At 40.9% G+C, this 23,072-nt stretch overlaps 1 long non-coding RNA gene and 1 pseudogene across 1 annotated transcript; one reads left to right on the top strand and one right to left on the bottom strand.

Moving 5' to 3' along the window:
• Window positions 1-1,833: 1,833 nt before the first annotated feature.
• LOC120246365 lies at window positions 1,834-12,188 on the bottom strand (annotated as a pseudogene).
• A 6,347-nt stretch (window positions 12,189-18,535) lies between these two features.
• Window positions 18,536-21,263, top strand: LOC120246363. Its single transcript, XR_005532028.1, has 2 exons — window positions 18,536-18,740; window positions 20,973-21,263. It is a non-coding gene; the product is annotated as an uncharacterized LOC120246363 (long non-coding RNA).
• Window positions 21,264-23,072: the final 1,809 nt, after the last annotated feature.

Here is a 23,072-nt window from a genome sequence, read left to right as displayed (position 1 = left end):
GTGGCCAATAAAAAATTTTAAAGGTTATGGTGAGATGGCAATTGGCAAAAAGAAACAAACTGGGGACAGTTCGGGAGAAAAGGAACTGATGCATTCATTGCTAGTCTATATCTGTAAAGGGAAAGGAAGATACATTTTTAACTTTTTATTGAAGTATAACACAAATACAGAAAAGTGAGCAAGTTGTCGTAAAGCCCAATGAATCACCCCAAGTAATCACACTCATGAAACCACCTCCCAGGACAAGAAATGGAACATCAGTAACACAGAGCCCTCTTGGTTTCCTCTCCTGATCAGTTTTCCCTCCGTTCTCCCCAATCGTAACCATGTGTTTGATGTTTAAACCAATGGACGGAGTTTGCCCATTTTATAGAAATGAAACTTGGCCCCTAGCTTATACCATGTACAAAACATAACACATCTAAAAAGACACAGATGACTCTCACAAGCATAATTTGCAGTGGGAAAAAAAAAAGCCACTCAGGGACGAATATCATTTACATAAAGTTGAGTCTTTTGACTAATAAATTCTTAATGTAGCCATATTTGTCTATCTTTTCCCTTATAACAATATTTTGTGTCTTAAGACTTCCTTTCCATTAACTTCTGATAAAGAAGAAAAGAATATATAATAGGAACAAGGGCCTCTTCAATAAAAGGTGTTGGGAAAACTGGACAGCTATATGCAAAAGAATGAAATTGGACCCCTATCTTACACTGTCTTCAAAAATAAATCCAAAATGGATTAAAGTCTTGAAAGTAAGACCTGAAACCATGATACACCTTAAAGAAAACATAGGCAGTAAGCTCTTTCAAATCATTATGTTGTACACTTGAAACTAACATGTTAATTATACCTCAATAATAAACCAATAAAAAAGAAATAAAAAATTAGAAATTTTATTTCTTTGCTTGTTGCTGGGATAGGAGGATAGATTTGATTTTTGCCTACTGGTATCCAATGACCTTGCTAACTAAATCACTAATTAAATTTAGATAATTTATTGGTAGATTCTTTTGGATAGTCCATGTACATCCCCAAATTGTGAGCAGGAGCAGTTTTTATTCTTGGGTTCGTATTCTTATACTTGCTTTTTTTTTTTTTTTTTATCTTGCTTATCAAATTGGTAGGACATTCTTGTCTCATTCTCAAATCCAGAGGTAAAGTTTTTATCACTCAATCATGCTGTGTAAGATTATTTATAGGTGCATTTTATTAGATTCAGGCAATTTTATTTATATTTGCTAAAAGTTCTGTTCATGAATATATATTGGATTTTGGCAAGTTCTTTTTCAGCATTCATCTGGAAGGTACCATGATGTTTTCCCTTTTATTGTTAATGTGATAAATTTGATTTTTCCCAAATGTTAAACCATTGTCTTTTTTGTTGTTGTTGCAAATGTGACGGATTTATTTTATTTTACTGTGCTGCAAAACCAAAGTTTCCTTACAGCACAGAGACCATTATATTTTAAAAGGTCTTGAAACATGTGGCACATGCAAGACATGATGTATAAACTGGAAGATTGGGTCATTTCCTTTATAACCCAACACTACATTGTCACTGAGGCACGCATGTGAGAATAACACGGGGGCACTGAACTGAAATGTAGCACAGACGTGACAATTCCAGGCATGCCTTCAAGCACCAACCTTAGGAGCAACTTGTGGTCTCCAGACTTCAGTGTGGGGAAGGTTACCATTCTTAGGACGAATACAAAGTTCACACTTCTGAAATTTCACAGAAGAATTTTAAGGCCCAAACACAGTGTGTCCATTTCTCTTCATGTCCAGGGACAAAACAGATGCTTTACTCGAAACCACGTGAAGCTTCATGGTTCATACTCCACCCCAAACTTGTGACCTCCCGCACTGATGTTCTTTCCATCAGTTAAAGCTGATAGGGTCAATGTGACTGCTGGTTGAAGGGTTTGCGTATAACCCAGTCCAATCAGACTGGGATTACTCACTCTGGCAGATAGAGGGGTTCTTTAAGCCAGTGTGTGTTTAGCAGCACATCAAACAGGCGCTGGTGACAGCTATGCATGCCAGGTTCATTGGCATTTCAATCTTCTCGTTTTAAACCCCCGGTAGGCAGAACCTCCAAATTCAGTACCATCGGTTACATAGAGTGCAGCAGGAGGTGTGCAGCCCTATAGCCCAGCTTGGATTTGGCTGTGTCAAAACTCATCTGAGAGCCAGCAGGCCAAGCTTCAAAGGCTAACACAGCCCAGTCGTAGACAGTTGGTCCAGAAAAATCTATATTGACATCACTGTCAAGACGGAAACAATCTTATTAATAGAGCACTTCAATTTCCTGCTCTTCTTTCCTGAGTTAAGTATAAATATGGCATCGAGAACCAGTTTCAATGCTTCAGCCAACTTATTCTACAAAGACGTTTCTGTCCCAAGAGTACCGGCTATGTTCCATCTTGGGATGAAAGTAAGTCCCCACTTACAGATCCTCTACTTGGTCTCTGTAGCTTTCCCTGTATTGGTGTAAGCACGACCGGAAGTAGTAGAAAATCCCACTCCGCTACAAGACTTGGTTCTCAAATCTACTGACTATCCCAAACCCAAATCCTCTGTCGAAGATAGCCTTGGCAGCCATTCCCAGGCCGCGGTTCGTCAGCATGTTACACGTCTCTCCAGCCAGGGGGCCTGTCCCATTCTGCCAGGGCAACCCGAATGGTAAACCGTTTTCACATTCTCCAAATAGCCCAGTTCGGTCACAGTGTATTCACCAGCCATTGCTGGATTTGTTTTGCTAATAGTTGATTTATTTTTTACATTTATGTAAAACATCATGTTGTATTAGCCTGTAATTCTCCTTTTTTATAATGTTCTTGTCAGGGTCTGGTATTGAAGTAACATTGGCCTCAGAAGACAAAATGGAAAGTGTCTCATTTTTTCTATTCTCTGGAAAAGTTCATGTACAATTGGCATTATTTTTTTCTCAAATATTTGATAAAATTCACCAGTGCAGTAATCTGGATTTGTTTGTTTTTTTTTATGGAAAATTTAAAATTATGCATTCCATTTCTTTTATTGTTATAGGACTATATAGAGATTTTCTTGTGTCAGTTTAGGTAAACCGTGCCTTTCTAGAAAATTGTTCATTGCTAAAAAAAAAATTTAGTTATTCACATAACATTGTTATAATATCCGCTTATAATATTTTAAATATTTGTATGATTTATAAGTGTCCCCTCTTTCACTTTTGACATATTTTTACTTGTTTTTTCTTTGATGTCACCAGGGAATTAGGACTTTATTAGTCTTTTCAAAAAGCCAACTTCTTGTTTTGAGCCTCTCTATTTTGTATTTATTTTATATTCCATTTAGTTCTCCTCTTACTATGTTTTCCTCTCTTCCACTTTGGGTTAGATATCTTTCCAACTTTTTGAGATAGATACTTAGATCACTGATTTTTCAGCTTTTCTTCTTTTCTATTATGTATGTTGTAAGGGTGTAAATTTTCCTCTAAGTATGGCGTTAGCTGCAACCAACATGCTTTGCAGTATTTTCAGTATCATTCCAGTAAAAATATTTTCTAATTTCCATTGTTCTTTTTTCTTTTTAATGTTTATTTATTTTTGAGGAGAGAGAGAGACAGAGCACACGTGGGGAAGGGTCAGAGAGAGAGGGAGACACAGACTCCAAAGCAGGCTCAGGCTCTGAGCTATCAGCACAGAGCCCTACATGGGGCTTGACCTCACAAACTGGGAGATAATGAGCTGAGCCAAGGTCGGATGCTTAACTGACTGAGCCACCCAGGCGCCCCTCCATTGTTATTTCTTCATTCACTTAAGGATCATTTAAAGGGTAATTCTTAATTTCCATACCTAGAGGGATCTTCAAATGATCTTTTTCTATTTCTAATGTAATTCCATTTCTGCCAGACAATAAACTATATGATCTCAGTCCTTTGGTATTTGTTAAGATTTGATTTAAACCTAGCATGTGGTAATTTTTATAAATATTCCAAGTGTAATTTTAAAAATGAAATCTACAGTGTTAGGTGAAATATTATTTATATATCAATTAGGCCATATTTGTTCATTATAAAGTTCAAATCTATATTTTTTGTCTCCTTAATGAGAAAGGCACGTGCAAATGGCACACTACGCTTGGAGAATTATCTATTTCTTCCTGTAGTTATGTTGATTTTTGCCTTACACACTTTGAAGCTATTTTATTAAGAATATACAGTTTTAGAATCATTATAAATTTCTGGTAAGTTAAACTATTTTTTTTTATAAAATAGTCTCTCTGTACCAATTATTCCTTCCTTAAAGTCCACTTTGTCTGATATTAATATAATGACCCTGGCCTTTGCTGGTTAGTATTTGCAAGATACGCCTTTTTTGTATTCCCTTACTTTCAATATTTCTGTGTCCTTATCTTTGTGATGTGTTTCTTATAAGCAGCATATAGTTGTTTTCCTACTCCCAGATCTACCACCTTACCATTTGCTTTCTAGTTCTCCTACATATTCGATGTTTCTTTTCTTACTTTCAAATTGATTGTTTCTGTTATTCCATTTTCCCACTTATTTTAGTATTTATAGATTATTTTACTCTTCTTTTAGCAGTGACCCTAGATATTATTACACACATCCTTTAAGAACAAATCAACATCAAATAGAAATAGTTTTATCTCTTCCTGGGCAATACTAGAACTTTATAGCACTTTAACTATATTTACCTTTTTTATCTAACTTAGATGCTATTTTTCCATATGTTTATAAATTTAATTAACTGTGTTAATAGGGAGTTAGCATTGCATAAAATATTCCTGTTTTAAGTGTACAATTTGATGAGTTCTAACAAATGTATACACCTTTGTGATCATCATGATATAGAACATTTACTTCATCCTGAAAAGTCACCTCATGCTTAGGCAACTATTGATCTCTTTAAGATTGACTGATTGTGATTGATTTCTTTAAGATCATCATGATCCTTAGGACCATCTCATGTTTTGAGATTCATTCATGTTCTCACAGATTTCACTAGTTCACTACTACGTATAGCTGAACGATGTTCTATTGGGTTTAACAGTCCACAATTTATGTATACATTCACCATTTGATGGATATTGGAATTGCTAGGTCACATAAAAGTGTATGCTTAATTTTTTTTTAAGAAACTATCAAATTGTTTTCAAAGTGGTTTTGCCATGTGTTTCAATTTTTATGTATTTAAACACCATAAAATTTTATTACTATAATCTCAGTCATCAATTTTATTTATATTTCCCTTTTTGTGTTATCTGGTATTTTTCTCTTCATTATTTCATTTCACTCTTTTTCCATCTCTGAGCTGCTATCTAGAATCATTTTATTTTCATTAGTGTAGGTCTGCTGCTGATGAATTCTATTTTTGTCTGTCCAAAAATGTATTTATGTCACTTACACATTTGAAGGATATTTTGGATGGTACTGAAATATAGATTGTCATGGTTTTCTTTCAGTATTTTGAAGACACCATTCCACTGTTTCCTGGCTTTGATGGTTCCTATTGGAAAGTAAATTTCAGTCTTATTGTTACTACTTTCAAGGTAATGTTTCTTCTTTTATTAGCTACATTTAAGACCTTTTTTTAATCCTTCATTTCTAGCAGTTTTACCATAGTGTGCTTAGGTGTGTTTTTATAGTTATTCTCTTGGTTTTATAATGCTTCTTGTATCTGTAGTTTGATATCATCCATCCATTTTGGAAAATTCTCAATTGTTATCTTGGCAAATAACAACAGTGTCCAATTCTTTTCTTTCTTCTCTTTCTGGACACCAATTATGTATATCATAAAACTTTTCACTAAATCTTTTATGTTTCTTAGTCCCTTTTCTGCATTTATTGTCCTTTTGTCTCCCTGTGCTTTTATTTTGATATTTTTATTACTGATCTTTCAATTCCCTAATTCTCTAGCTATTAAACCCATTACCAGGGGCACCTGGGTGGCTCAGTCGGTTAAGCATCTGACTTCAGCTCAGGTCATGATCTCATGGTTTGTGGGTTCGAGCCCCACATCTGGCTCTGTGCTGACAGCTAGCTCAGAGCCTGGAGCCTGTTTCAGATTCTGTGTCTCCCTCTCTTTCTGACCCTGCCCTGCTCATGCTGTCTCTCTCTCTCAGAAATAAGTAAAACATTAAAAAATAAAAATAAATAAACCCATTACCAATTTTTTTCTGTAGTTTCATTTTAAATAAAACTTCCAGTTTTCTGCAAAAATTCTCAATTATGTCTTATTTTTGTTTTTGTTTTTTATTTTTGTTTCCATAAATATACTAGGTACAGTTATATTAAGGTCTATGTCTGATTATCCAGACACTCATAGAGTCATTTTTTTTGTGTGTTTCCCCCCTTAATTATCTATCTCATTAACTTGTATCTTCATAATCTTGATTGTTTAAAAATGAATATTAGGTATAATACATGAAAAATTGTAGAGAAACACTGAAGTTTAAGATGATAGTCTCTTTCAGTAGAGAGGATTTATGTTTTTTCTTCTAGGTAACAGCTAAGGGTTCTGGCCGTCCCAAATAACCTGAGTCTAACCAAGGATTGGGATTATTTGAAGCTACTTTAGTCCCTTTGAGATTAGATTATTTAGAGTTCACTTGTTGAGATTAGATTATTTAGAGTTCACACTTAGTCCTAGGGTGCAGCCATGGAGTTTATCCAAAGCTTAAAGCGACCTGAAGCTACAAGATATAACAAAATAAAACAATGAACTGATAGAAAAAGTCTTGTCTCAAGGATACGTCATCAAAATAATTGGTGCATTTATGCTTTTTGCTTTTCATCATGTTGAGTCATGTGCCACTTGTAGAACTATTGTCTCTCAAGTTCTGATTTCCCTTCTGTGCTCTGCTTCATAATGGTAGGGCGAGGACTCTCCCCATAATTTTCCTGTACCAGCTGGCTCCCACTTGGGGGACCCACAAAGAGCATTAGAGGAAGCCTAGTAGGCAGAAGGGAAAGAGACCTACTCCGTTTTGTAGCTTCCTGTTCTGGTCAGCATCAGAAGCCTTGCTTCCTACCCCCTGAAGCTGTACTCTGTGCCAGAGGCAGCAGTTTGCATGCCTCCTAACCTTTAGAGAACCCGCCTCATTGTCCTCCCCTCCCCCCACCCCTTTTTCCTCCCCCACTTTTCTCTAAGCTTTGAAATTTTCAACATTCCAACACCTTCTCTTCATTGCAATCCTAGGTAGGTTGCTGCTTCCTGCGGTTGCTAAGTCAGTCTATAAAATGTGACACCTTACTGTTCCATTTTTGCCTTGTCAGATACTTTGATGGGTAGAGTAATGGTCCCCCTAAAGACATCCACATCCTGATTCCCAAAACCTGTGAACCTGTTACCAAAAGGAATTTATCAGTGGGGCGCCTGGGTGGCTCAGTCAGTTGAGTGTCCGACTTCGGCTCAGGTCATGATCCCATAGTCCGTGAGTTCGAGCCCCATGTCAGGCTCTGTGCTGATAGCCCAGAGTCTGGAGCCTGCTTCAGATTCTGTGTCTCCCCCTCTCTGTCCCTTCCCCGCTCATGCTCTGTCTCTCTCTATCTCAAAAATAAATAAACATTAAAAAAACAAAATTAAAAAAAAGGAATTTATCAGTTAAGGATCTCGAGATGGGAAGATTCTCCTGAATTATCTGCATGGGCCCTGTGTAATCACAAGGGTACTTCTGAGAGGGAGGCAGAGGGTCAGAGTCAGAGAACGGGGTGTGCCAATGGGGCAGAGGATGGAGTGAAGGAAGAGCCAATGAGACAAAAAATGCAGGTGGCCTCTGGCAGTTGGAATAGTAAATACCTTGGAGCCTTCAGAAGGAACACAATTCTACTGACACTCCAATTTTAGCCCAGTGGAAATGATTTTGGACTTCTGACTTTGCAGAAACGTAAAGTAACAAATTTGTGTTGTTTCAAGCCACTAAATCTGAAGTAATTTGTTACAGCAGTAACAGAAGCCAACTATCATTACCTAGACTAATATCAAACCTACCTAGTTAATAATACTTTATACTAAATTCTGTCTGTTAAACTAACTGTGGGGGTTTGTATCTCCTGATTTGACCTTGACTGATTCAAGTAGAGCTGTATGTCTAGTTCTTTATTATTACAAGGTTAAGTACTGCTCAGTTATTTGATTTGATTTGATTTTTGTTATTTATTTTGTTTGAATAATCAAGTCTCAGTTGTATTCTCCAAGGTTACTATTAGTTTGTGATGACATACTTAGCATAGAATGTTTTAAAAATAGTCTTCCTATTTAATAAACTGTTGTCCTTCCTATTAAGGCCAACTTTACATTGTAGAACATTAAAACATATGAACTACATTAGCAATTAAAACAAAAGACACTTGCCAATTTGTCAGGTTGTTGTGAAAACCAGGAAAACCCAATGTAATATCTGTGTCACTCACTATGGTCATTGCGTGGGCAGCAGAGAGGAAGACCCAGACTGGCTGAGACCAGGAGTCTGGTGAATGAGGAAATGAGTGAATGTTACTTATCTGGACATGAAGATACAATCCAGTAACTGGAAGACTGGGAGACAAGGTCAAGTGCACACTCCAGGGATTTGACAGAGGTATGAAATCATAGCTGTACATAGTAATTCAGGTTGTTGAATTGAATCCAATATTCAGGAAATGCCTAGTGGATTAGAAGGAAGGCTGCCATCATGGTTTTTAGTCGAAAAATAGAGTTCATAGTCCAGGGTGTCTAGAAAGGCAGTAATGAGCAAGCAGATCCACAAAACTGTCTCTCTCTTTTTTTTTAAAACTTGATTATTATTTTTGTAGTGTTTTATTTATTTCTGAGAGAGAGAGAGAGAGAGAGAGAGAGAGACAGAGAGCATGAGCAGGGGAGGGTCAGAGAGAGAGGGAGACACAGAATCTGAAACAGGCTCCGGGCTCTGAGCTAGCTGTCAGCATAGACCCTGACGTGGGGCTCAAACCCATGAACCGTGAGATCATGACCTGAGCTGAAGTTGAATGCATAACCGACTGAGCCACCCAGGCGCCCCACCACAAAACTGTCTCTTAAGAAAGGATATGATCTCTATTCTCAAAGCAGATACATAAATATGTGTAGTTTTTACTCTGATTTCTTTTTTTTTTTTAATGTTTTATTTATTTCTAGGAGAAAGAGAGAGAGAGAGAGAGAGACAGCGTGAGCAGGGGAGGGTCAGAGAGAGTGGGAGTCACAGATTAAAACAGGCTCCAGGCTCTGAGCCGGCAGTCAGCACAGAGCCCGACGCGGGGCTTGAACCCACGAACCGTGAGATCATGACCTAAGCGAAAGTCGGACGCTTAACCGACTAAGCCACCCAGGCGCCCCAGTTTTTACTCTGATTTCTGTAACATCTATCCCTCAGTGTGAAAATGTGCAAGGACTCCAAGTCAACTTAGGGTTAAATACATATATAAAGTATATATGTAATATGATATATGTAATATATTTATATATGTCTACAAATTTATGTTTTATAGATTTATACTTTATATTATATTTATATCTATAAAGAGACTTATGTTAAGGAATCAGATCATGTAATTATGAATGCTAGCAAATCCAAAATCTGCAGGATGGGCCAGCAACCTTGAGACTCAGGAATAGGTAATGCTATAGTTCAAGTCCAAAGGCCATCTGCTAGCAGAATTTCCTCTTGCTTTGGGGAGGTCAGTCTTAATTCTCTTAAGACCTTCAACTGATTGGATGAGGCCCACGAACCTCATAGAGGTCAATCTGCTTGACTCAAAGTCCACTGATTCAGATGTAAATCTCATCCAAAACACCCTCACATAAACATCCAGATTAATGTTTGACCAAATATCTCAATATCATAGTCTGGCCAAGATGACCTAAAATTAACCATTACAACACTCTCACCTAGCTAATGAGATAGAGGAAGATATTATACTTTAAGAGCAGAGGATAGTCACATAGCCTTGCTGTAGGCTTTTATTTCCACCCATATCCTGAAGATAATAGAACAATTTTCTTTTTGTCTCCAGAGAACTCATATTCCTTTTGATAAAAGAACAATTTGAGAACTAAATTATGTAGTGCTCTCTTCAAATGCAGGGTCCAGCTTAAACAAACCCAATTTTATTTCGTTTCAAGGTTTTTAAAAAAAAGTATAATTAGACTAAAACATATATTTTTAAAAAAGTAATCTGAGAAACTTTTTCTTATAGAACGTAATTAGAAAGCGAGAAATAATCACCTCCCCTTAAGGGAGGGTTAAGAAGCAAAAGCTTCTAGGGATGCCTGGGTGACTCAATCGGTTAAGCATCCAACATGGCTTAGGTCATTATCTCACGCTCTGTGAGTTTGAGCCCTGCATTGGGCTCTGTGCTGATAGCTTGGAGCCTGGAGCCTGCTTTGGATTCTGTGTCTCCCTCTCTCTCTCTGCCTCTACCCGGTTGGCACTCTGTCTCTCTCTCTCTGTCTCAAAAATAAATAGACATTAAAAAAGTTAAAACAAACAAACAAACAAAAGCTTCTATAAAGCACATGCATTTTTTTTTTTTGTCTAAAGGAAAAGCAACTGTATCAAACATAAAACTACCAATGACAATAGCAAGACACATTGAAAGAAGTGAGAAGTGACAATTCATAGCTAAAAGAAAGGATAAGCCTTAGGCCTCTGATTGCTTTCTACTTCTTCAGCAATCAATTGAGGGTCACACGGCGTTTGGGTACAGGAGTGCTGTCCATCCCGACAGCCCCTGAAGGTAGAATAGTCCCAGAATACACAGTGATCATTAACAAAATAATTGAGTTGTTAAATTGGCTTACATTCTGTACAACATTGAATCTGCTAGAAAGGTTAGATATTGAACCAAGATAAAAAACAGAGTGGACCTTTCTACCTCTCACCCAAAATGTCTAGGAAAAAAATAGCTTAAAACATTAAAAGAATGCGTTAAAAAGAGAGAGGAAAAAAAATAAGAAGCACAACCGGAAAGCTTCACACTTTGAAGAAATTCATGAACGATAAAATGCAGATGGGATCCTGTTAATTGACGAAATCTTAATCCAAAACACATGCAGGAGAAGGTAGCTATGGAGTCCAGGAGAACTTCTGGCAGAATTTCAAGCTCAAGGTCAAGGGAAGAAGGAGCAAAAATAACTGAGTTGATATGCAATTTGGCAACTGAACAACGGGGAAGGTTGCCCTTCTCGTGAAGAGCAACAGCATCCACAGGGCGTAGCCCCGGCGACGGCAGAGCTGGCCAGGCGGCGTGGAAGACCCGCGCGCGCCACTGCCCCTGGCGAGATCTGAGAAGCGTGTCACACGTCCGAGTTGTCAAATAGGCAGGTGCACACTGGGTTGTGGAACTCAAGGGAACAGCAGGGGCTGGAGAGGCCAATGTGGAGCCACTGGACCTGGATGGGATTTGAAGCCAGGAGACTACATGAGATCGCCTAGGGGAAAAACGCATAGGAGGAAGAGAAGGGGTCCCCGGACCGAGCTCTAGGACCCCGCAACATGTGCAGGACAGGTTTTATCGATGTGACATGGAAACAACCGGTTGGTGAAATTAGTTCAAGTTTGTGAGAAAATTAATTGAGTGGGGCATTGGAGGTTGTGTAGAAGGGGGTGCCGATCTAGAGCAGAACTCAGGCACATTCTAGTCTCCCTACCGAATCCAGGACAGTCAGGGTTCCTGGGAGATCTCTGAGGGGAGGCTGCATTGCTCCTCCGTACATAGCTGAGCTGCCACACGACGGGTGCTTGATCAATGTCTATTTAATGAACACATTCATACATTTGTAAATAAATTTCCATCGCTTGGGGAGAAGTTAGACCACATTTCTCACTGTTGTTCAGCATTTTCTCCACCCACGTCATACGTTTCCTCTCCATTCTTCTCCCTTTGCAGGTAATGTCTACAAATACACCTTTTAGATTGAAAGACTTCTAAGTCAAAAGGGACATCCTTCCTGTTTACCTATCTCAATATTAAATTGGTGTTTTGTCATTTTATTTCTAATTTTCCAGCTGTACTAAATTCACTTTTCCATCAAGACTTTTCTATGAAAAATACTGAATGAGGAAATATTCCCTCCACAGGGAATACCTCCAAGGACGGTGATGAAGATGACTCCCTGAGGACGAGAGCAGTGACCACACGGTCCAGCCACTGTTTCCCAAATAGAGACTTGACCTTCATGATGACCTCTGAGTGTGATTTCATTAAAGGAACCAGTGGGTTTCCTTGTACTATTTAACCGGAACTGTGACAACACTCACATACTCTTCAAATTCTCATGTCTATTTAGATCCCAGTGGAGCAGATTACCTGTTTACTGATGTTCTCTAGAATTGATGGGGGCACTTATCATTGCAAAGAGGAGGAGGGAAACAGACAAGGAATAGACACATAAGGAAAAAAATGTATTGTGAAATATTTCCATGCCAATGAATACAGCTCCACCTTACAATTTTTTATGACTTCAGAGATTCCCATTTTACAAATGTAAAACAACTCCCTTAGCCCAATTTACATTTTTGGACGTCAATTTTTTTCCTCTCATAAACATCTGCTGTGGACAGTTTTGAACCCCTGTCTGATTATGTCTTGAGATAAATTCTTAGAAGAGAGATCAGTAGATTATAGGATATTCACTGTAGAGGATTTTTGACATGTACCACCAAAGTGCTCTTCTGAAATGCTGTACCAGTGAATACTCATGATCAGTGAGCCCCTTTTCCCAGCCCGTTGCTAACTTAGGGCATTAACATTCTTTGAAATCTTTGTCAATTATTTGGGTGAAAAAGGTAACTTATTGTGGTTAAACTTTACTTTTCTTTGCTTACATTTTTTTTACACTTTTATTCAGGTCCAATTTATCAAGCCGTTAAAGATGCGACAAGAAAAATGCAACCTGGGGCTGCTTCTTTTCTCCGTGGCGTCTTGTACAGCGATAGATTTTGTTCAACAGGGTCCCACCAAGTGTCTTAGGACCCACAAGTCTGGGCAGTCACACAGCAAGACACACGGGGGACTGAGAAATCTGATACTGAATGTCTCAACCTTTTGCTTCTTACACTGAAATCACCATCTTTCACAAGACAGCAGAATAGTGCCTTAAGGCTGAGGAAACAGAGCTCTTTAAACAGAGTTCACCTTTGCTACTGGAATGTGTTGGGGGTAAAAAGAAAAACCTGCAGAAAGCAGAGAAAGGAGAATGGGAAATTGCCAACTTCACAACTTTCTGAAAAGCAATTCCAACAGCAAGAAGCCCTTTGCTTTCTGGGCCAAAGATCAATCAAGAGCCTACTCTTCACACATCCCCTCTAACAATTTAGTAGGAAACTTTATAACTCTGAGATAATTAAAAGGTTTCTTTGGTAGTGCCTGCAGTTTCAGTTAGGGGTTCATTCTTGCTACCTGTTATTGATGCAAAGCCATGCGAGCTTGGGTTTTCCCACCCTTATGTACCTGCCACTAACAGGTACATAATCCAGTGTGTTACATAATCCAGTAACACAATGGATTGAAGGCTTTTAGGGTTTGAGGATTACAAATGATAGCCTATCATGGCTACAAAATCATAAAGTAGCATTTTATCCCACAATGGCTTGGGTTTTCTCTGTAAAAACAGAAACTGTGGGGCACCTGGGTGGCTCAGTTGGTTAAGCCTCTGACTTTGGCTCAGGTCATGATCTCACGGTTCGTGGGTTCAAGCCCCGTGTCGGGCTCTGCTGACCGCTAGCTCAGAGCCTGGAGCCTGTTTCAGATTCTGTGTCTCCCTCTCTTTCTGACCCTCCCATGCTCATGCTCTCTCTTTCAGAAATAAATAAAATGTTAAAAAAACCAGAAATTTTTATATTGTATATGGTCATCTTTTCTTTAAAAAGGGAGAAAAGACCTACCTACCTATCAAGCAGGATATCAAGTATTGCAGAGGAGTGAATGTTTTTTGGAATTAATTGCTTGTACAGGGCAAGGGAATGCTGGCAAAATGGTGATGAAGTTCAGAAACAAACCTAGTGAAGGGTGGAAAAAGTCTGGCGAAGTATTCAAGCCATAATGAAGCACTTCACTTATAACAAAAATGTGCTTCAGCTGCCTGTGCTCAATGGCGATGTGGACGGCCCAGCCCTGGCCTCAGTGAACGCCCTCACGTCTGGCCTTCCAACAACGCAGCAGGGAGAGCCCCTCCGGAGAAAGGGCAGAACCTGTGTCTTAGAGCCAGGAGGGACCTCAGGAAGTGGCCAGTACAAATTCCTCGTAGGTTAACAGGCAGCCCAGAGGAGGCCCACAGGTCACCGGGCCTGAGATGCCCTCCCTCCACCCATGCTGGGTGCCACTCAAGCCCCTCCCCTATTAGCTGCCCCTCTGTAGGAGAGGGAAGAGTTCTCCATACGTGTGACATATATTTATAGATGAAATATAGGATGTCTGGGATTCCCAAGGATGCAGAGAGCTTGGTGGGGACACAGATGAAACCAAGTTGGCTATTATTCGAGCCGATAATGGATACATGGAGATTATTATACTATGCTACTTTCGCCTGTGTTTTAAAATTTTCATAAGAAAATACTTTTTAAAAAGTTTTAATGTGTATTTATTTTTGAGAGAGAAAGAGAGAGAGAGACAGAGTGTGAGTGGGGGAGGGGCAGAGAGAAAGGGAGACACACAATCTGAAGCAAGCTCTAGGCTCTGAGCTGTCAGCACAGGGCTGGAACCCATGAACTGCAAGATCATGACCCGGGCTGAAGTTGGACGTTCAACCAACTGAGCCACCCAGACACCCCACAAAAAAACTTTTTTAAATATCATGAGACAGACAGGAAGGAAGGAAGGAAGGAAGGAAGGAAGGAAGGAAGGAAGGAAGGAAGGAAGGGAGAGAAAGAGAGATAGAGAGAGAGAGAGAGAGAAAGAAAGAAAGAAAGAAAGAAAGAAAGAAAGAAAGAAAGAAAGAAAGAAAGAAAGAAAGAGAATCCTCTCTAAAACTCAGGGTGTGAGAAGGTAGGAGTTTCCCGCAGCGCCCTGGTCCAGTGTCCTGCATGTGGCTTTTGGTCAATAACTATGGATGACACTGATAATAATCAGAAAAATGACATGTGAAAAACAAGTGGTACAGAGAAACTCAGTAGATGTGAAGGCAGTCCAGGACTCTATCCTCTAACAAGTACTTCAGCTGATCCACAAATCGGTGGCCCAAGGACCATAGTGTGAGAAAACTTTCACTCATGACTTATATGACATGGGCTGATTTCTAGCTTCCAGTTGGGCTAATTTCCTTTATTCAAGCAAGGCCACTCTAACAGTAGGATGTGGGGATTAACTCAATTTACCTCAACAGCCCAAAGGATCTGAAAAGTGTGATGACAGGTAAGTACTTCCTAAATGCTACACACATAATAACTCCCCCAAAATGTATTGACAGAACAGCCTTCTGTAGTTCTTAAAAATCCTTACATAATAGACTAAAGAAGAACCACTGGTTGGTAACCATTTTATTTGAAGATTTAGTAGAAAAACTGTTCATTACTAAGGAAAAAAAAACAGGAAAAAGCTGAAAGTTCTTAGTATTCATGAAAGTATTTGACTTAAATAATTTTTGAAAACCTTATCATTAGGGCAGCCTGGGTGGCTCAGTTGGTAAAGTGTCTGACCCTTGACTTTGGTTCGAGTCATGATCTCACTGTTCATGGGATCGAGCCCCACATCAGGGTCTGTGCAGACAGTGCAGAGCCTGCTTAGGATTCTCTCTCTCCCCTTTTCTCTCTGCCCTTCCCCCTGCTCTCTCTCTCTCTCCAAATCAATAAACATTAAAAAAAATGAAATAAAACTTATCATTTATTAGAACAAAATATTAATATGCTAGCATTTCTTCAGCAGGTCTAAGGAGCCAGGTCAGGCTCTGGGGAAGAGAGAAACCAACAGTATTTCCCTCTTATTTGCTTGATTCTGCATAAGTTTGAAAGAAGTAGTGAAAATAGTTAACTACAGATAGGGTAACCATATTATTTTCTGTCTAAATGGGATATTTTTGAGAGGGAAAGGAATCATCATTAATATTTATACCAACATAGTCGGTACAGCTTGGGGCTGCCCTAGACAAACCAGTCTGCATAGTCACCCCACCTAGAATGGGTGGGGATGGGGCATGGAGAACAGAGTAAAGAATTCACAAAGTACTCCTTGTTATACTGCTTTGACTTTGGAATCATGTATATGTATTACCTATTGGAAACAATGAAAAATAAAATTTAGAAAACATTTGTGAATACCACAGTCACTGTAAAATTGACTACTGGATTTTAATGGTCTGTATAGTAGAGAAGCATTTAATGATATGTCAACTCCCTATTGGCAGTGTTTGAGGACAAGGTCAGAGCATGCATGAATACAACTACATTCCCATGGGTGAATTTTCCAGTGAAGAGCAGAGGATAGTCAACTTTCATTTATTCAGCCATCCATTCAGTCATTCACTCAGCTTTCCACAAATATTAACTGAGCACCTTTTACGTGCTAGGCTAAGTGCTGAGGCAAGATAGATCCCAACCTTCTCATGGAGCTTTGGGTCCAGAGGAAACTACAGACAGTACATAGGACATAAGAACAACATAAAAAGTGTGGTGGCTAGGAAAACAACAATGCTGTGGGCACATGAGCTTCCCTGAGGACATCACTGAACAGCTGACTAACTCAAAGAATGAATGGATGAAGACAATAACATCAAATGACCTCTTCTGGGGCACCTGGGTGGGTTAGTTGGTTGAGCGCCCGACTTCAGCTCAGGTCATGGTCTCGCAGTTCATGAGTTGGAGCCCCGTGCAGGGCTCTGTGCTAACAAACAGCTCAGAGCCTGGAGCCTGCTTCGGATTCTGTGTCTCCCTCTCTCTCTCTGCCTCTCCCCTGCTCATGCTCTGCCTCTCTCTGTCTCTCAAAAATAAATAAATGTTAGAAAAGATTTTTTAAATAATGACCTCTTCTCTCTCTTCCAAATCGGCAATTTGCTTGTTGTATGACACATGGAGCTACTAATATTTTGGAAGAACAAATATGAACAAACTCAAATTAGTCCATGTGGTTGACAAGAGGGTTTGGTGGTTTGGAAAAGTCCAGAGTTCTGGGTACCAGCTCTTGCACTGGCTTGCTGTGAGACTTTAGAGAAGGTAATGAGACTGGCTAACCTTTAGAAAATATGCAGTAATGGCATTTGGCAAATTGCTGTCTGTGATACTTCAAACCTATAATTCTCTGTCCAACTCACAGATTTTTATCTCTATGTTTTGCTCTACTTCAGTAGTAGGCATTTAATTTTCCCCTCTCAGGACCTTTGCACATGCTGTTCCTTCTGTTTGGAATGGCCTTGCTCTTCACATGGCCAACTCCTCCTCATCTGTTAGATCTCTCTATTTCCCCTATTCAAAGAGGCCTTCCCCGCTCTCTCTATCACAGTTAAGTGTCCTCGTTATTTTCTGTTTCCTTCACGGTTGGTATCATGCTGTGATAAGAGACTGTAAGTTTCGTAAAGCAGGAATGGTGTCTGTCTTGCATCCCTAGGGGCTAGCGCCTGGGAAGTAGTAGGTTCTCAGGGGCTATGTTGAATGAATTGGTAAAAACAAAAAAATAAATAAATAAAAACAGGAAAAAAGTCCTTTAATTTGGTCATAGTCTAATTCCTTGAGTAAAGTGGGAGGTGGCACAGACTGCCTCATCAGCTCACCATTTCCAGCTTAAACGTACCTGTGTCTTGTCCAGACTCACTTGACACAGCAACCCCGCTCCCCCACCGCACACATTTTGGGGTTTAGGGGTTTGCCTGCATTAGTGTTGCTGCAACACTTAAGTGATTGCAGACTGTGGTGCAGGTTCTTGGAGGCAGTTAATTCTGTTTCCAAATCTGGATATTTCTGAGACGTAGCTCCCACAGGACAGTAGCTTTTCTGTCTGCGTATAATTTTTGCAAAACCGTTAATTATTTATAGCAGTTTACACAACGGACATGTAATTCAGCTGGGACTAAAGTAGCAGAGTTGACAAGAAGCCTGCCAATTATGTATTATTTTGGGCCCCTCGGCATAAATCTGTTCTCGAAGCCGGACCAAAAATTATCATACCCCTGGGCCTCTTCCTTCCCGTGTTATATTTCCCCCCCCCATTTCTGCTTTTACATTGAACTTAAGAGGCTACAGCTAGCCTAATTTAGTAGTTGCCACTGAGGACCTGTCACCGTCCTCAACCACTGACTCATCTCTCCATTCATTTTATCAATGACATCAGCCCAGGCTAGAAATAAATACTGAGGAAAAGCCAGTGAGGGGTACGTACAAAGTTTTTCACTTTGGACTCTGAAAATGAATAGTTGTTTTGAAAATGTTTTCATGGTCTCTAATGAATCCAATGTTCTCCCCTCTTACCCTCCAAGGAGGCCTAGATCTCTGAGAATGCCACAGACGATGGAACATGAGAGGGGAGAGGGCCTGAGTTCTAGAATCTAGACTGGTTGTGCAGGCAGAGCCAGTCTTCTTTCCTAATGTATTGGGCGTAGTTCTTGACAGAAAGGGAAGGGTCAGGAATGGCTCCACAAGGTGGGGCCTGAGCGAGTGCAAGGGTGGGGTTCCTGTCAACTAAAATATGAAAAAGTGGGATTTGAGGAGGAAGATCAAGAGCTGAGCTTGAACCAAGTTTGAGACGCTTGTTAGACACCCAAGTGGAGATGCCAGAGAGCCTGCCTTTAGGAAAGCCCTGCCTTCATCAGTGTGTCACTACCACCAATGGTATCCTCACTCCTTTCCTAAAGAAACATGGTGTTTGCCTTCCCTTCTCCCACTTATTCCTGCCTCTAGGAGTTCTTTGGCATTTTTCCTCTTTCCCAGTGTCTTCTCAACTCACTTCTTCCTGTCTGAATTCAAGCCACCCTTCAGTTTCCATTTTTCATTCAATAAACATGTACTCTGAGCCAGACAGTGTATAGGCTGAAGCTGGGTAGGGTCCCTATTTCTCATGGAAGCTTTTCCCTTTACCCACACTGCCTCCTCTGATCCCAACCACACACTGAGCCCCTGCTGCCTGGAGCCCTCCTTCTGACCTCCAGTCATGTACCGCCCTGGTTGTCACTTAACAATTTGGGGTGAATATCCTGCTGTCTGCATCGAGCGCATGGTGCATGATCAATGACTGCTTGTGGATTTCCATTCACAAGTCTGGTTGGTTTATTTGGTCTACAGAGCCTCTCTCTCTGGATGTACCTCCAGACCCTGTCCAAGGTCTCCCTACCTAGGGGTCTCCCTGGAACAAGAAGGAGGAGAATAAAGAGAAGAGGGAAGAGAGGGTCTAAGTTGTCAATATTGGACTCCTGCCTTTCATCTAACGGGCTACAAGCCCTTGACTCTTCTCCAGCACACAGCCCTGCCCCACTGAGCCAAGTTAATTAGCACTTCTGTGAGAAGGAGGCTGCGTGGTGTCCCATAAACAGCATGGGCTTTGCTCTCAAGCGACTTGGGCTTGAATTCTGGCTCTACTACCTACTAGCTGGCAACATTAAGCAAGCCACTTAGCTTCTATCACCCTCATCTTACTTCTGTAATAATACGCTTTCAAGGTTTTTGTGAGAATTAATATACATATAAAGCAGATAGTACAGTGCCAGACATATAGAGCTGCCCAGAAAATAAATGCCATCTTCCCTGAAAGGGCCCACTGGGACCTTCTCTGATTCTCATGCTGGACCAGGCCAATTCTAGTAGGGGTAGCTCTTTGCCTGCTGGCTTCGGCCAATTCCAGAGGGCAATGTATTACCTAACGACTCTCAGAAGTGAGTCCAGCTTGAGGTACATGCCTCACAAGAGTGGACAGTTGATGTGTCCCCAGGAGAACTATGCATGAGAGAAAGAGAGTGCTTATGGAGAAATTACAAAGGAGTTATGGGGATTCCACATAAACATTCATTTTCTTCTCTTGTATCTCGACAACTTCCCTTACTCCTAGTTTTTAAAAAAATTTTTCTTAATGTTTATTTTTGAGAGAGAGAGAGAAAATGTAGGTGGGGAAGGGGTGGAGAGAGAAGGGGACACAGAGTCTGAGGCAGGCTCCAGGCTCTGAGCCATCAGCCCAGAGCCTGACACGGGGCTCAAACCCATGAACCAGGAGACCATGACCTGAGTTGAAGTTGTATACTTAGCCAACTGAGCCACACAGGGGCTCCTCCTCACTCTTAGTCTGATAAGACTTAATCCCAATAATTTTAGGGGTGACAGAAACTTTAGCCTTTCTCTACTGCTCTAAGAGTGTTAGTGTGATTGGACATAGGTGAAGTGTTGCTGGAAGGACCAGCCACCAAGCTCCTAGAACAGCAAAGTGAGTCACAAGGCTCAGTATACACAGGCCAAATCAAGTAGAGGACTCTCTCCTCAACTCAGTCAAGAATATCTGAATAGCTGAGAAAGAAGAAAGGGATTATGGACTTAAATTATAGGGGAACAATTCTCTGCAACTTCTTCAATGCACTCTCAAAGGGATGATTCCATGTAGTCCTTATCCCTCTCTGGGGATGTAGAGTCCCCAGATCATAGATGAGAACATTGCTCAGAGCAATTACAAGAATAGAGTCATGCTCAGAACCCAGGTCTTCTGATCCCAAGACCAGTATTCTTTCCCCTCTATCCTGCTATATATAGGTCTCAATTCCCCTCTTCCTTCACAATGAGCATACCTGACAATCAACTCACTGATTAAATCCCACATTTTATGCCTCGCTTGACTTTTTAAGAGGATGTCATGTTACATTTTTTAAGTGCCCATTTTCCTATGATTTGTCAAAACCTGAAGTTTGGCCATGGAAGAATCTATGTGAGGGCTATGACTTTCCTTTGCTTGAGTTGTCCAACAGGTAGTCACCAAATCTGGGTAAATACAACTAATCTCCTCATATGGGTAGGAGCAAATCAAAACCCCATCTCTTTACCCTTTCTTTCATTTTGTGTTTTTTAGGTAAAGGGTGAGAAGTCTCCAGCTCTGCAGAACAGCTAACAGATAAATATTTAATAGGAAAGAGCACTGGGCTGAAAGTCAGGGCAACATTCTGCCTAGTCAGCAGCCCTCACCTTTGCCCCTGCACCATCCCCTTTAAACACACCCATCTGCAGGCTCAACTCAGTCTGACCTCTAGGGCCAGTCCTGTCCACAGCCCAGTGGGTAGAGCCCAATACTAACTTCCTTTTCTGGCCCCTGCCTTGAATGCTCTTGCTTTACTCTCTATAATGAACCCCATATTTCACCTGATCATTGGGTTCCTGCCCTATTTCTTAAATGTGAATGTTCATGTTTATCTCTTGCCAACTACTTCAGTCTCTGTGGGGCAGAGTTTCTGAGTTTCTAGTGCCAGAGGCTGTCCCAGAGATGGACACCTGTTCCTGAAAATGGTCCAGTGCCTGGGGACTTGCTCCCCGTCACCAGGGCACCAAACACCACTTGCCTGCAGGGTCTCTCAACGTCATTTCCTCCCAGCTTGTCCTTGGGTTCCAACAGCTGTTGGTTATACTATTTCTTTCTGTAGCCACAACCTTCAGAGACCTCATTGTTTCCCAGGCTGTACCTGCTCTTAGCAAAGGTCTCTTGGTGTGTTGTTCAGGTGTCTGTCTCATTTAGGTAGGTACACTTAGTCCTGGGCTCTGATCCTCATGGTCTGTCCCATCTGACTAGCAACCAGGTCATGCAAGCCACCTCCAAGACAGAGGAGTGCAGAGAAATGGTTCTAGTCTTGGCCCTTCTACTAATTAGCTGAGTGGCCCCGGGGAAGTCAAGTGACCTCCCTGAGCCTCCTCTCTTAGCCTCAGAATGGTGAGGACGAAAGGTGCTAAGTGTATAGCGTAGGGGGCATCTGGAACTTTGCTAGATCATCTGCAATTTGAGGACTGTGTAAGTTCCACATTTATACAATTCGTTTATACAATGAATAAGATGGAAAGCCATTGTTCTCAATATACAAACTTACATACCGGTGATGGTTAACTTTATATGTCAATTTGACTAGGCGTAGGGACACTCAGATGGCAGGTTTCTGGCTATGTCTACAAGTGTGATTCCAGAAGACATTAGCATTTGAGTAGGCAGAGTCAGTAAGGGAGATTGTCCTCAGTAACGGGCATCATCCAATCTGCTGGGAGCCCTAATAGAACAAAAAGGTAGAGAGAGGGCAGATAGGCTCTCTCTTGCTCTCTCTCTCTCTCTCATTGAGCTGGGAACATCCACCTTCTCCTGCCCTCAAACACTGGTGTTCTTGGTTCTTGGGCCTTTGGACTCAGACCAAGATTTATTCAAACAGTCCCCAATTCTCAGGTCAACTTTTCAGCCTCCGTAGCAACCATAGCAAATTCTTATAACAAATCTGTCTCTGTCTCTCTCTGTGTCTCTATCTCTGTCTATCTCTGAGACTGTTCTATATATACTTGTGATTCTGGTACGTCTAGAACAAATCAAAGAAGCTTGGTTGCCATAGGCTGCCAGCCTAGACAATCTCAAGGGAGCCCGAGGCCCCAAAGAAGGGATACAGCTATGTAGAGTGGGTTCTCATAACTCTCTGCCCCTGACCAGGTCTTGCCTAAGACTCATTTTCAACACGGCACTCCAGGCAGCCTAAATCAGTTGATCACAAGATAAAACTTATTGCTCTCCTTTCCTGGAGCAAATCTCACCGTGTATAACCATTGCCCAAAATATATTAACTCACATCAAGTTCCATGCACACCAGAGACACTGTGGAAGATGGGGGCTGGCACCAAAGGACAAGGAACTGCCGGGCAGCGGCCCGGGGAGAGGAGAAGAGGTACTCTTGCCTTTTACTCAGCTCTGGGTTGTGCGCTCGTAGGAGCTTCGAGCCTTTTCTGGCTTTCCTGACACGCTCCTCTGCTACTTGCACAGCCACATGCTCTGTTCTGGATGGCAAGGACAAGTCCTCCCCCCAACTGTGGTTTAACCCAACTTCTACCCTGGGAACATTTCAGAGCAAGGAGAGGTGAATCTTCATGAATGCATCTAAATGACCTATTCTGGACATTCCCAAAATAAGCTCTTTTGCATTGAGATCACTCC

This window comes from Hyaena hyaena, unplaced genomic scaffold (assembly GCF_003009895.1).
Source record: "Hyaena hyaena isolate Hyena2069 unplaced genomic scaffold, ASM300989v1 scaffold_467, whole genome shotgun sequence".
Taxonomy (NCBI): Eukaryota; Metazoa; Chordata; class Mammalia; order Carnivora; family Hyaenidae; genus Hyaena; species Hyaena hyaena.
Note: the sequence above shows the minus strand (reverse complement) of the source record. Positions and strands in the feature narration are given on the sequence as shown.